Genomic DNA, 12093 nt, shown 5'->3' on the forward strand with positions numbered 1-12093 from the left:
AACTCTTGCACATTGGTCCACAAAGTTGACACCGTGTAATCTTACTATCACTCATCTGATTGAAGTCACGCGCTAACTTATACTATCAGACAACATCAAATGACCACAGTTCGTCGGTTTTCGTCGAATAGGTTGGGAATGTCTTGTTTTGACATTACAGGTCCAACTGAGCGTGATCTATTGGATCTATCATATGACTCGTAGCGACAGGAAATTTGTTTTGACTAATTGGTAGTAAAAATGAAAAATGTAAGTTAAAACAATGTCGCTATTATAATACGAGCTAGGCTTTTACTTTCAACAGGATAAGAAGCTCAAACGTGAAGGTAATATCGGAATCTTGTTGAAACAGTTGGAGGCGTCCATTTATTTTGCGTTGTCTTGCCATAATCTTGTGTTATAGATAGCAATCTGATTGTTTCAAAACTTTTATACACAAACGTTTGCCATTTTACAAAAGTAGTCTGCTGCGTTTTTAAACAAGCAGCTTTGCTGTATGGATGTGATAATGAATTTATGTATTTTCATGCACGGAAACTGTTTGTGCAAATTGTTAATTTTCATATTTGGAAACAACAGGAAGTGAAAGGATACAAACTTATTCGTTAGTCATTCGAGCAGGCAACGTGTTTAGTTTATAAATTCATTAGCTGAAAGAGTGAATTCGTTACTCTACATTTTCATTTGTTCTGCAGCAGCTTGAAATCCGAGGGTTATGCATTTTTATGTAACGACTATATTATTGCTATAAACTTTTCTATTCCTATTTACTAACGTATCAAATCGTTGTAAAATACCAGCAGATTGATTGATTGTGTTTGGAATTAGTCAAGATGATTTGATTTATCACTAAGAGAATTATAATCTTAACGAAAACAGGCAAATACCTGACTGTTTCACTAGTGAAACGGCATAAATATGAACTATTACCCTAAATTGCTTAGATTTTAATTTGATTAGATTATAGGCTATTTTGCTGGATTCCTATTTATATATTTATTTAATCCTGAAATCACCCACAGCCACGTAGTGATAATCGTTCGTCTGAGAGTGAGTAGAGGAAGGTTGGAAAATGCTTAAACCTCACCTCAGCTGTGTCAACAGGCCGTGTGTTTTTGCCTGTTATATATAGCCCCACTTTCAAATTAACTTCCTAAACGCCACGTGCCATCCAAAATAAAACTATTCAAATAAAATATTCATACTGTAGGCAACATTTAGCATAAATCGGTTATACGAATCCCTTGTTAATTAACTAGCAGCTGGATACCCTTAACTTTCGAAGTCACTGTTTTGCATACCCATAAAGGTTGTTTTATAAGTGCTTTTTGATATACGAAAATTAGAAAATAAAAAACTCAAAGGTGAAAAGTGCTTATTTGCCTTAGGGAACTGAGTGCAAAAAAACGTGTAAACCTTAATATGAACTATGTTAAACTTTTATACCATTATAGGTTTAAAGACGAAATTGTTGAAACAGAAAACACGTGTGCTTAAGCAGTTTTGCTTACTGTTGAACGTTCGTGCCACGCATCCTAACCAAAGTGAGGTTTAGCATATGATGATATTTGACAGGCTTTAGTTGCTCTAATGCAGTTGAACACCAAACACCAGCCAATGGCAGAAGTCAGCTGTTTCAAATCACAGTGAGTTCTTTCTTTATAGCCTACTTTTTTCATAAAACACAAATATGCTTATGCAGGTGTACGGCAAAGAAAAAAAAAGACATTCAGATCAACTTCAAACTTTGAATTTTTTTTTTCTTTTTTCTTTCCATTACATGCACCGAGAAAATGTTTTTTGTTATCACGGATAATTTTGAAGAAAATCTCAAATCTGTTCACGATGAAAGTTTCTTACCTCTATCATAACTTCAACAAAATATCTCACATTGAAAGGAGACTTAACAATACACAATCACAGTCATCTGTGAACGTGCACTTGAGCGGATCATAGAAAAGCACTTGGCATCTCTGGTGCAGCTAAAGGTAAAGCCTGCTCGCGCCATGCTGTGGAAACACCGGTCTTATGTCGTCGAGATCAGAGAGTTGTGTGCAGTTATGACACCCGACTCAGTCGCTGCTCTGTAGCACGTGACCTAATCTGATCCAGTGTGGGTCGTAGGGTTTGAGTCTTGAGTATCTAAGGTCGAGCTCTGGTGCTTGGTCTTTTTTCTTCCTCTCGCGCAGCGCTACCGCTCCGCCTCCTCAACGCGCAACTTTGACGCTGTGCATAAATACTGGAACAAAAGAAGAACTTCCTCGATACCTTGACGGCAGTAAATAAGCTGAAACTGTTATGCGAACTGAAATGAACCTGTAAACGTGCTGGAGAAGTTACTTTTTAGAACACCCCCCTTGACTCAAATGATGTCTTCATACACATCCTCAATTTTCCCCTCAGCGCTTTTGGTAAGTGCCATTCATATTGACTTCGAGGTAGCTGCTGATCAGTCTCTTCGCACAGTAAACGAGCATAACTGTTGTAATGTTTGAGCATTTTGTGAGGTATTAGAATTCCAGTGGCAGAGCAAGAATAAATGAGGAAATTGAAAATGTGTTTTGTTGAAACAATGCAGGAGTGCCAACAGTCGACAGCGGACTATCGGCGTCGAACTAGTTTATGTCGAAAAGTTTCTGACTCTTAAGCGAATCGCTGTCTTGACATCATGCTGTTAACGTTCTAAAAAGTTGTTACATTCCAGCGTTCCGTGAATCAAGGAAGTTACTGTAAATTGAACAACACTGTATTAAAACTAAAAAAAGCGCTGCTTGTCAAATCTTCAGCAACAATCGCTATGCATAAGTTACCGGCTGTCTTCGAGATACGTCGTGTTATTGTAAAGTGTCTAACAGGTTTGATTTAGAACCGTATTAAACTATTCAGTTTTTATTTGTGTTGTCCATGAACGATTGCAGGATGTCCATAACGTGTACAAAGAGTTTTCGTGAGTAGTCTTTTATCGTGTTGATCTTCTCATGCAGTGAACAAAGAAGCGCGTAGCAAAGGCTCGGGACCCGAGAGCCCGTGGAAAGTAAGCACCCTGTTTACAATAATAACACCAGCTTCATGATGTGGCCAGACTGACAGAGCGCTGCGCCAATGGCGGGCCACGGTTGCTTCGGCAACACGCTATATTTGGAAAGAGTTACATCATCGGAGGACTGCCTTTGAGGGGCGGGACATCCGTGAGGATTGACGCTCTTGTCTGGACTTGCCTGCAGTGCGCTTTGTTATTACTTTGCTCGCTGATAAAATATAAAAAACTGTCACGGATCAAAAGACGAATCATGTTCTTTCGGCATTTTACAAGCATAGAGAAAATAATAGACTATTTCTTTACGATTAAATGTTAATGAATTGTCTGCCGTGGTTATTAGCCTAAATGTAAAGTTGGTCACTTTAACAATTGAGGGGAGGGAGAAAAGGCGACATGATTTTAATAAATACAATACTAATTGATTTAATTAATAAGTGTAGAGGTGGATGCACGAAAAGAAAGGAGAAAACTGAGTCTTGACTTTGATGTGAATTTGATTGTTGTGAGTGGTGATACTGTTCAGTTGTTTAGTCACCTATTGTGATGGTGGGAGGAAAAGAATCAAGTTTATAGAAGCTTATGACATGCTATAACTTATACACTGCAGTTCGAAGTGGCCTTAAGTGGAAGTAATATGGAAGGCCTAAATTTGCGTATGAATACATTTTCAATAGACTGAACTAAAACAAGGGATTTGTTAGGCTATATGACAAATATAGCCTAACAAAATAGATTAGAACAATAATAATAACCATTCAAGTTTAGTATATCCAGCATTAAAGTCAAGATCCAGAAATGTTCAGATAAAGTTATACTTACAAGTGACATGTAAAGAGTAGGCACAAAAATGTTCCATAAAGGATTTCACTTTAAAAGAAGTTCATTATGTGTACACACATTCAGTGCAGAGTTGTAGCATTCTGTCTAGTCATCCATGGTTGATAAGTAGAGAACACTTTATGTTTTTTCTTTTACTGTAGACACACTTCCTGTTCTGTAAAATGAGTCAGTTCCTTTTCCCATTGTGCACATCCACTTATACCACCATACACTTAAACACAAAGACACGTTTTGTAGTGTTGACTACACTCACTCTCAAGATATTTCATGTTTATTTATGTTAGCAGTGTCGTGGGAGTTTATGTGGATGTGTCTAAAAATAAGAAATATGCATGATGCAATGATGCCACCCAATTATTATTTTAGCTAAAAGGTGGGTAGTTTATGACTGTAGAATAAAGTCATCATGTTATCTTTAGCAAAAACACTAGATAGCCTTTGTGTTGGTTTGTACAGTTGCAGTTAATGCTTACAAATTAGGACTGAGGTTTCGAATTTAGTCACATAGCCACCAGATACTCCTAAATGCATCATCAGGGGTTGCTGGTCAAATAATCACAAATCGGTGCCAAATTTTGAAAGTCATTATCTGAATGATGCAGTCGGCAGTAATCAGAAAGGGGCGGATTTGACAGATGGAGCGCAGTTTCTTTCTTCTCCCAATCAACCTTCACGCTGCTGGTGGTGCGAGTGACGCAGCTCGCAGTTGCTCGCGCTGACTGTCTGATCCTGTAGTAAAGCGCAGGCTCTGTTGTCAAGCTACTTGCATACTATCCACTCTATCTGCCCTAAATAGTATTGCAAATTACTAATATCACATAGAATTTAGGATGGATAGTATGCACATTGGGACTCAGGCATAGACTAACGTTCAGTTCCTTTCATGTATTCATCCTTGTCGAGCGACTGCACGCGCACTTTCAAAATCGGTCATGGAGAAAGAAAGCATGACCGCTAATACCCTGTTTTATTTCCCTCTTAAATTCACGAATGATGCAAAATAAAGCTCGCTCGCTTTGTGATACACGCACCAGAAAAGCAGATACTCCAGCAGACGATACATGTTCATTTTAGCGTTAAATGAACTGCAGTTTTAGCGTTGATAGGTATCTGTTTTTTAAGCAACTGAAGCATTAAACTAAATATTGTATGCAAGCACATACATTCGCTCGAGACGATCAATATTGTGAGGGCGATTGCAATGGTAACAATCGTTGTTTCAAACACTGACTGGCAGAGCTACAGTTAAACCGTGCCCTGTTGGCCGTGTAAGGATATTGTGCGTGGGTTCTGGGTTGCTAGCCGGTTTGAGGGTGCATTTCGTCTCGACCAATCCTGCGCGGTGCTCTAGGTCCCGGCATGCCCAATGCGGGCAGGGGGAGGCTCCGGCCAATTTGAATGAAGACTGGAGCTTTCGGCGCCATTTTCGAGTGAGCAGCTACAGCAACAACAGCTGCCTAGAGAGGCTCCGCACTGTAGTCCGGTAATTTGAGTGAGGGGACACTTTTTCTTTTTGTTTCCAGAAAACAAAGAGAGATTTTTTTTTCTGAATTCGACCACAAATTTGAGACGACTGTTTCCCGGTGGATGAATGCGGCGGACACAAAAGACGATGTGTAGTGACAAAAAATAGCGAAGTGAAGACTGAAGTGAGCTAGGAGGCTAATCTGGCTAGCATCTCCAGCCGAGAAGGGGCGTCCTATTGGAGCCGCGCTGTGGAAACGATATATTTTTGTATTATTTTTCGAAAAAATCTAACAAATACGCGGATGACTTGAAAATTCTATAAAAAATTCGGAAAATTCTCGCAGGCGATGACGAATAGACTGGTGTGGGTGGTTTGGTGGAGCGAGGTGGTTTTGTGCATTTTTTAAACGTTAAGTTTGAGCGGGATTGGTGATGTGAGCGAGACGGCCGGCGAGCCCGACAGCCTATCAGCGAGCGATGCACCGGGATGCCACACAGAACACTGTCCTATTCTTTACTACGGTTTTCCTTCCTCTTTCAGCGAGAAAACAACGATTACCAGAGTGCCTTTTATTTTTTCCGTTTTTTTGCACGAACTGTTTGTAATGAGTGCGCCGTCAGGATTTTTTACGTTTTTTGTGGATTTACAGATATATTCAGGTGTTTTAGGTAAGTGTAATATTTTACATAAAATGTGTTTTTGTTTAGTAACACTGAAAATAAAGATTTATGTTGTGTGTGTGGGAATGGTAAATGTATTGAAATAAACATTTTCCATCTAAAGTGTAAAAAGCACGAACTGTTTGACAAAAGTAAATAGATGGAGACGAAGGAGATGAGATGAAAGAGAGTTTGGTTCGTTTATAGAACGAGATCGCACAAACACGTCACAATGTGTTGATCTACTGTACTTCACTCAGTTACATTTCCCTCTTGCAAGCTGAACCCCTTGTAAATCACACTAAGTGTTATGGACACGTATTCATACTTTAATACGAGCGGGCCTGTAAATTGAAATTACATAACCATGTTTCATTGTCGGATAATTTAAGGCCTAGGTTGTATCATTCGTCATATGGATTGTTTTAGGTGTTAGTGGAAAATTTACTTTTATATATTGCAACGAGAGCGAGAGCTCACCATCTTTCAGAGTGATCTTAGGTCGGCAGTCGCAGATTTTGCCGGCCTTTTTTGTCAGCGTGTGCACCTCAGTTCTTAGATTAACGCCGTATTATTTCAGCCTGTTCTTAAAGTAATTTTGATGATGTTTTCCTTGTATTGAACTCGACTCCATAACAAATCCTCTATGCCTTAAGTAGCACTTCGGGTACTTTTGTTCTCCCTAATGTAGAGGTCGCATGCAGAAAGGTCATGAAGTCATTACCATGATGCTTTGACCTCCTAATTGTGTTGATTGATGTAAAGGCCTGTCCATGTCATGTAGGTTAACCCAGCAGAGACCCGGGGTCACTTTAAACCCAAACAGTGCAAGGGAGTACAGAGAATTCAGTTTTTGAATCTTTTTAATAGAAGTTATCAACCTAACGTTAGTTTGTCACTTTTGTTTTATTTTTGTAATGTTTCACAATATTTATGGAATTTAGCTTGTTAAAATGATACTTTGTACACTTGTATATAAATGTGGCCTAATATAGAATGTTAAAAATGTGGTTAATATTTTAGTCCCATGTCCCACAAATCTAAATGCTCTCTAGTTTTGCCTAAATAACATAGTTTGAGTTATTTTGGAGTTAGTTGTTTAATGGACATTCACGAGAAAAAAAGTGACAAGTTACACCATATTCCAGCATTAGCCCTATGACAGAAACCTTACATTATGACAAAAGACCCACTGGAGCATTGAATGACTAGGCACAAAATGTCAGTCTAAATGATACTGTTACAGAGAATTTACATTTTGAGGTGCAATCATAATTTATTATACTGCATATTAGAATTGCACATTCACTTGGCCTCAAAAAAAAAAAATCAGCACAGTGGTCAGTGTAAGTCAAAATGATTCTCAGCCTGCCATGTTTTTGTATTAATGTAGTTAGCTCAGTACAGCCCAATACCAAATATTATTTGTCTGAGTGTCTTTTTACATTAGTTCCTAAGTGTTTTTTTTTATTTATTTATTTATTTTTATTTCCTGGCAGTTTTTCTTCCCATGAGTTGATCCTGCCTGGGACCGTAGGGAAACCCCCACAACTAAACCACAACGATCTCTTTATGATGTTCGCAACATTGCAGTTTAATCAACAGTCATGTCATACACTGACTCAAATGCCCCGGTAACAGTGCTGATAATACAATATATATATATATATATATATATATATATATATATATATATATATATATATAATCTTTTATTTTTGACCAGTTTTTAAAGTGCACAGACACATTTTAGTCATAACTAGGCTATTTTAATCATATTTCAAGAATATCGCCTGCAGTTGGCATTTTATACTAATTAGTAGTATAACAGTTTTACTTTGTATTATCTGTATTTTCAAAGAAGTTCGCTGTTGGAAACACTTTAACAACTTAATCCCACACAAAGTTAAAATGAATGCACTCCATAGGACTGGGAGAGTACCTATGATCTATTGCCATCAAAATATGCAATCGGTTAACTTACAGGTTATTTTAGGCAGATTACTCTTTATACTTGAAGTTGATACATCTATTATCTATACCAGTATTATTTAGTGGTGTCTATTTTGTACACCTATTTTTGCTCATTGATGGAACAAAATGGCAATTTTCCACCCACAGGCTTTTTTTTTTAAAACGTATGTCCCTATTCACTTATTCACTTTGTTTGCACGCTTAGAGGGAAGAATACAATTGTTTTGAGAGAATTTTTAAATGCATTTACGTATTTTTTTTAGTGTCGATAATATAATGATACAGATGACACGATTTTAGTGTGGGCAGTTGAACTTAAAATATGTTGCATGTTAAGACATTGTGACATTTTGCTGTTGTGTCCAGGGCTGAATTTTGCGAGAAGCTGAGTTTTTATGCTGCCAGCTCTACTGAGTTTTTAAAAGTAAAAGTCACCAGACTAGAGAAGTTAAATTGTGTGTACAGAATTAAACAACTAGTTAGAAAAAAACAAGAATACATCAAGTCAGTCATGCTTTGTGTGCTTACGAGTGTGAGAGAGTGTACTTGCAGGAAAGGAAGTCTTACACTTAAGATCTGACCAGAGGCTGTAATACACACTCTGTTTTAATATGGGGCTTATTTATCAGTTAATTGTGCGGGTAATTTTATGAGATACACCATGTTAATTTTATCATACACTGTGCCAGCATTTTCTGAGTTTGCCATTAACTGTGCAATAGTGGTGACATGACAAAAAAAAAAAAATATTACTCAAGTAGAAACTCCAGTGTTGTTCCTGTTTTAGCCTATTGTGATGTGCAGGAGCAAATGTGCGGTCACAGGCACACAGAATGTCTCTGTGACATCACCCACACTCTTTTAATGATTACAGGGAAAGTAGTGTGTGTGTATATGAGGGCTGCATTTAAAAAAAAAAATTATAAAGCAGGCCAGTCCTAATTCTGAGACTTACAGCTCTGATATTGACTGCTTAGAGCATCTCTCGAACTAATGATAGAGTTTAAGTTTGGGTTGGATGCGATTTGTTGTGGATATAGGCTGTTTGCAGTGTTGCAGAACTTTCTTTGATCAATGCATGTGTGTAACAGTGAGAGGTTGCAGTCAGGGCACAGGTGTGTATTGCTGTGTGTAGTTTCAGCTGTACTCAGGTGCAGCAGAGCCGTACAGGTGTGCAGGCTTGCCTGCTGTCATTCTTTCTTTGACTAAATATTTATACAGTCTTGAGTTTTTTTTGTTTTTGTTTTTTTTAGATTGCAGAAAATGTGTTTGAGACACACACACACACACACACACACACAGACAGAGCTTTCATAACTACAAATGCAGAAGTGTAGTTATATTACAGGGTTTGATAATGAATGCTGCATGTATATTATATGCACACAACATAATTAAGTATTCATGGTTTTATTTATTTTTACCATTTAGTTTTTTCTGCAAAGTTAGTTGCTTCCTACTTCAGTGCTCTAAAATTAAATGTGTGAAATTAAACGTTTCATTTAGCAAAACTTTCTTTTGACCATTTAACTGACAAAATAAACTGACAAAATAATTACATGGGTGGGTTTCCTGCATAAGACAGAGTCTCAGAGTGTGCGAGCATGTCACATGTTGATGGAGGAGTGGAAGGTGATACCCTTTGACCCTGAGGTCATGTGAGCTCAGTAAAATACAAGCAGAGAGAGGTTAAATGTTATACATTCATTTACACCCCCTCTCACTCACACAGACTCGTTTAGGGGCTCTGACGATCCTCCTCGCACACACACATATGCACATGACCACTTTCTAGGTTATCAAAGAGTTGTGTGCTCATGTACTGCTTTGTATATAATCAAATTATATAATTACAGCATGATTTAAAATTATAGCGTAATATGGTGCACTTAATGTTCACTTATCTTGTGGGATTACGATGCTGCTAGTGCACAAGATTAAACACTAAAATGGAGGCTTGGCCAACTACACACATTATAGAGTTGAAAGAACTTCTAATATCCCTTTGATGGTAACACTTTTTAAAAAATATTTTTAAGCATAAAAACAACCCCACATATTTTTGAAATGGTTTGATTTATGGAGTTTGAGTTGCCTAACCAGGCTTCTATTTTGTTTGATCTGTTCTGTTACTCAAAGTCGTTCTAAATATTTGTTTTTCCTATGTCTCCTTTTCAGCTCTAATAGTTGTCTGATAACTTTGGTGTGACTGAGTCTTTTTTTTTCTCCATGATAAAACTTCATGTGGTCAGATGCTTCCTGTGAAGATACTCATTTATAATATTTTAGCATAAGGCTTGCTCTGTGTGTGTGTGTGTGTGTGTGTGTGTGTGAGAGAGAGAGAGAGAGAGGGAAAAGAGACGTGGGGAGTTGGTGAAAGGAGGGGGAAAAACGTTTTCTCGTCAGTCTCTGTTTTTGTGCTACACGTGCATCTCTGGTTCACATCTGAAAGAAATGCATAATTTGTTTTTAATGCTTCTAAAAAATATCTAGTGGATTTGAAGGAGCTTTTTGAGACAAACTTACATGAGGTATTAGATGTAAATTTCAGAAATGGTTTCTGTCTTATCCATGTCCTCGTATAGGCCAATAATAGTTTAGATCATTCTTCTTCTTTATTTGTATCTTTGAAGGGAATGTATTTTTATGGGTGTATTTAAGATTGATGTATATTTTATAATCTACATATTATAGTAATATTTTACACCTCACACACTACAGTGATATGAGAACACATCCACTCACATAGTCCACAGCAACTTTCTCTCATACACACACACACACACACACACACACTGTAGCACCAACTATAAGTGCATCCTTTTTATTTGTTTTTTCCAAAGTAAAGGTGTATTTAATTATTATTTTTTTACAAACTATATATGTGCTGCTGTCTGTTACACCAGATTCTTAAAACTGCAGCTGTAAATCTAATTATGTATTTTGATGACCTTTCTTCTTTTTTCCATAATTTGCCTGCATGGTTGTGACATAAGAAACTAGAAAACAATTCAAGGTAATAACATCTCTGTGCGATTTATTTTGTATGTTGTGTTAATTGTTTTAAGAGAGGAGCTAAAACACATTTTTACAGCAACTAGGCGGTTCAGGTGCTATATACCCAGTAAATGACACTTTCAGCATTTGGCATCTGGCAAGCCATCATGGTATTAAGGCTTTAAAATCCCCTTTAAGCAATGAGATGTCAGCTTTAGATCGACAAAGTTATTGTTTGTACAAGTGTAGTGTAAAACAATTTTTTTTTAAACATTTAAATGTACTTACGTCTGCCTATCATGATTTTGAATAACTTTTTTCAGACAGTGGTTGCTTGGCCTTAGCTTCTGTGAAAGTGCAAATTCACTGAAATGTCTGTAGTGGTTTTATTTGTATTTCTTGCCTTTGAGGTGTGTTAGCACAAGTAAATGCTGGAAGAAAAACAAATATTTCAGATGCCAACTCTTGTTTAGAAGCAATTACGAGTTTGTTGTCATTCTCAAGTGCAGGCCACTGCCTCTTAAAACTACTCTAGCATTGACTATATTGTGTGTGAGAGGTTCTAGTTGTCTTCCTGTCAATCTCATAGATCAGAACTAGGCATTAGGGTTGGGGGTGACAGAACTAAATGGCTGACTTTGGAAAATTCATCTACTCTTGTTTGCTGCCAAAATCTCCTACGCTAGTTTTTTTTTTTTTTTCTTATCAGAGAAAAAATATTTACTTTCAGTGCCTATATCAGGAGCTAAACAATATACAAATCCTGTAGCATTGCCACAATGGCCAGTTTCTTGGCCGTGAGTACATGCTGCATCACTGACCCAAATGAATAGTTATGTTAGTCAGGTCGTAACCTTGGAGTCAGTTACACCTTATTGATCATAATAAACAGATGCTTGAAACTTGTCATTAATTAATATTTTATTATAATATATTTTAGTATAAAGATACAAACTGTTACATTTCAAGAAAATGATTTAATCGGTTCATCACAAGTGGTGTTGTTGGCTGTAACATGCTCTTATTTAGTACACTCACTGCAGATTTCACCTTTCTGCTGTTTCATATTATTATACTAAAAAACAGGCATGGAAGTGTACTTGAAATATTGTTTA

Source organism: Barbus barbus, assembly GCF_936440315.1.
Source record: "Barbus barbus genome assembly, chromosome: 11".
Lineage (NCBI taxonomy): Eukaryota > Metazoa > Chordata > Actinopteri > Cypriniformes > Cyprinidae > Barbus > Barbus barbus.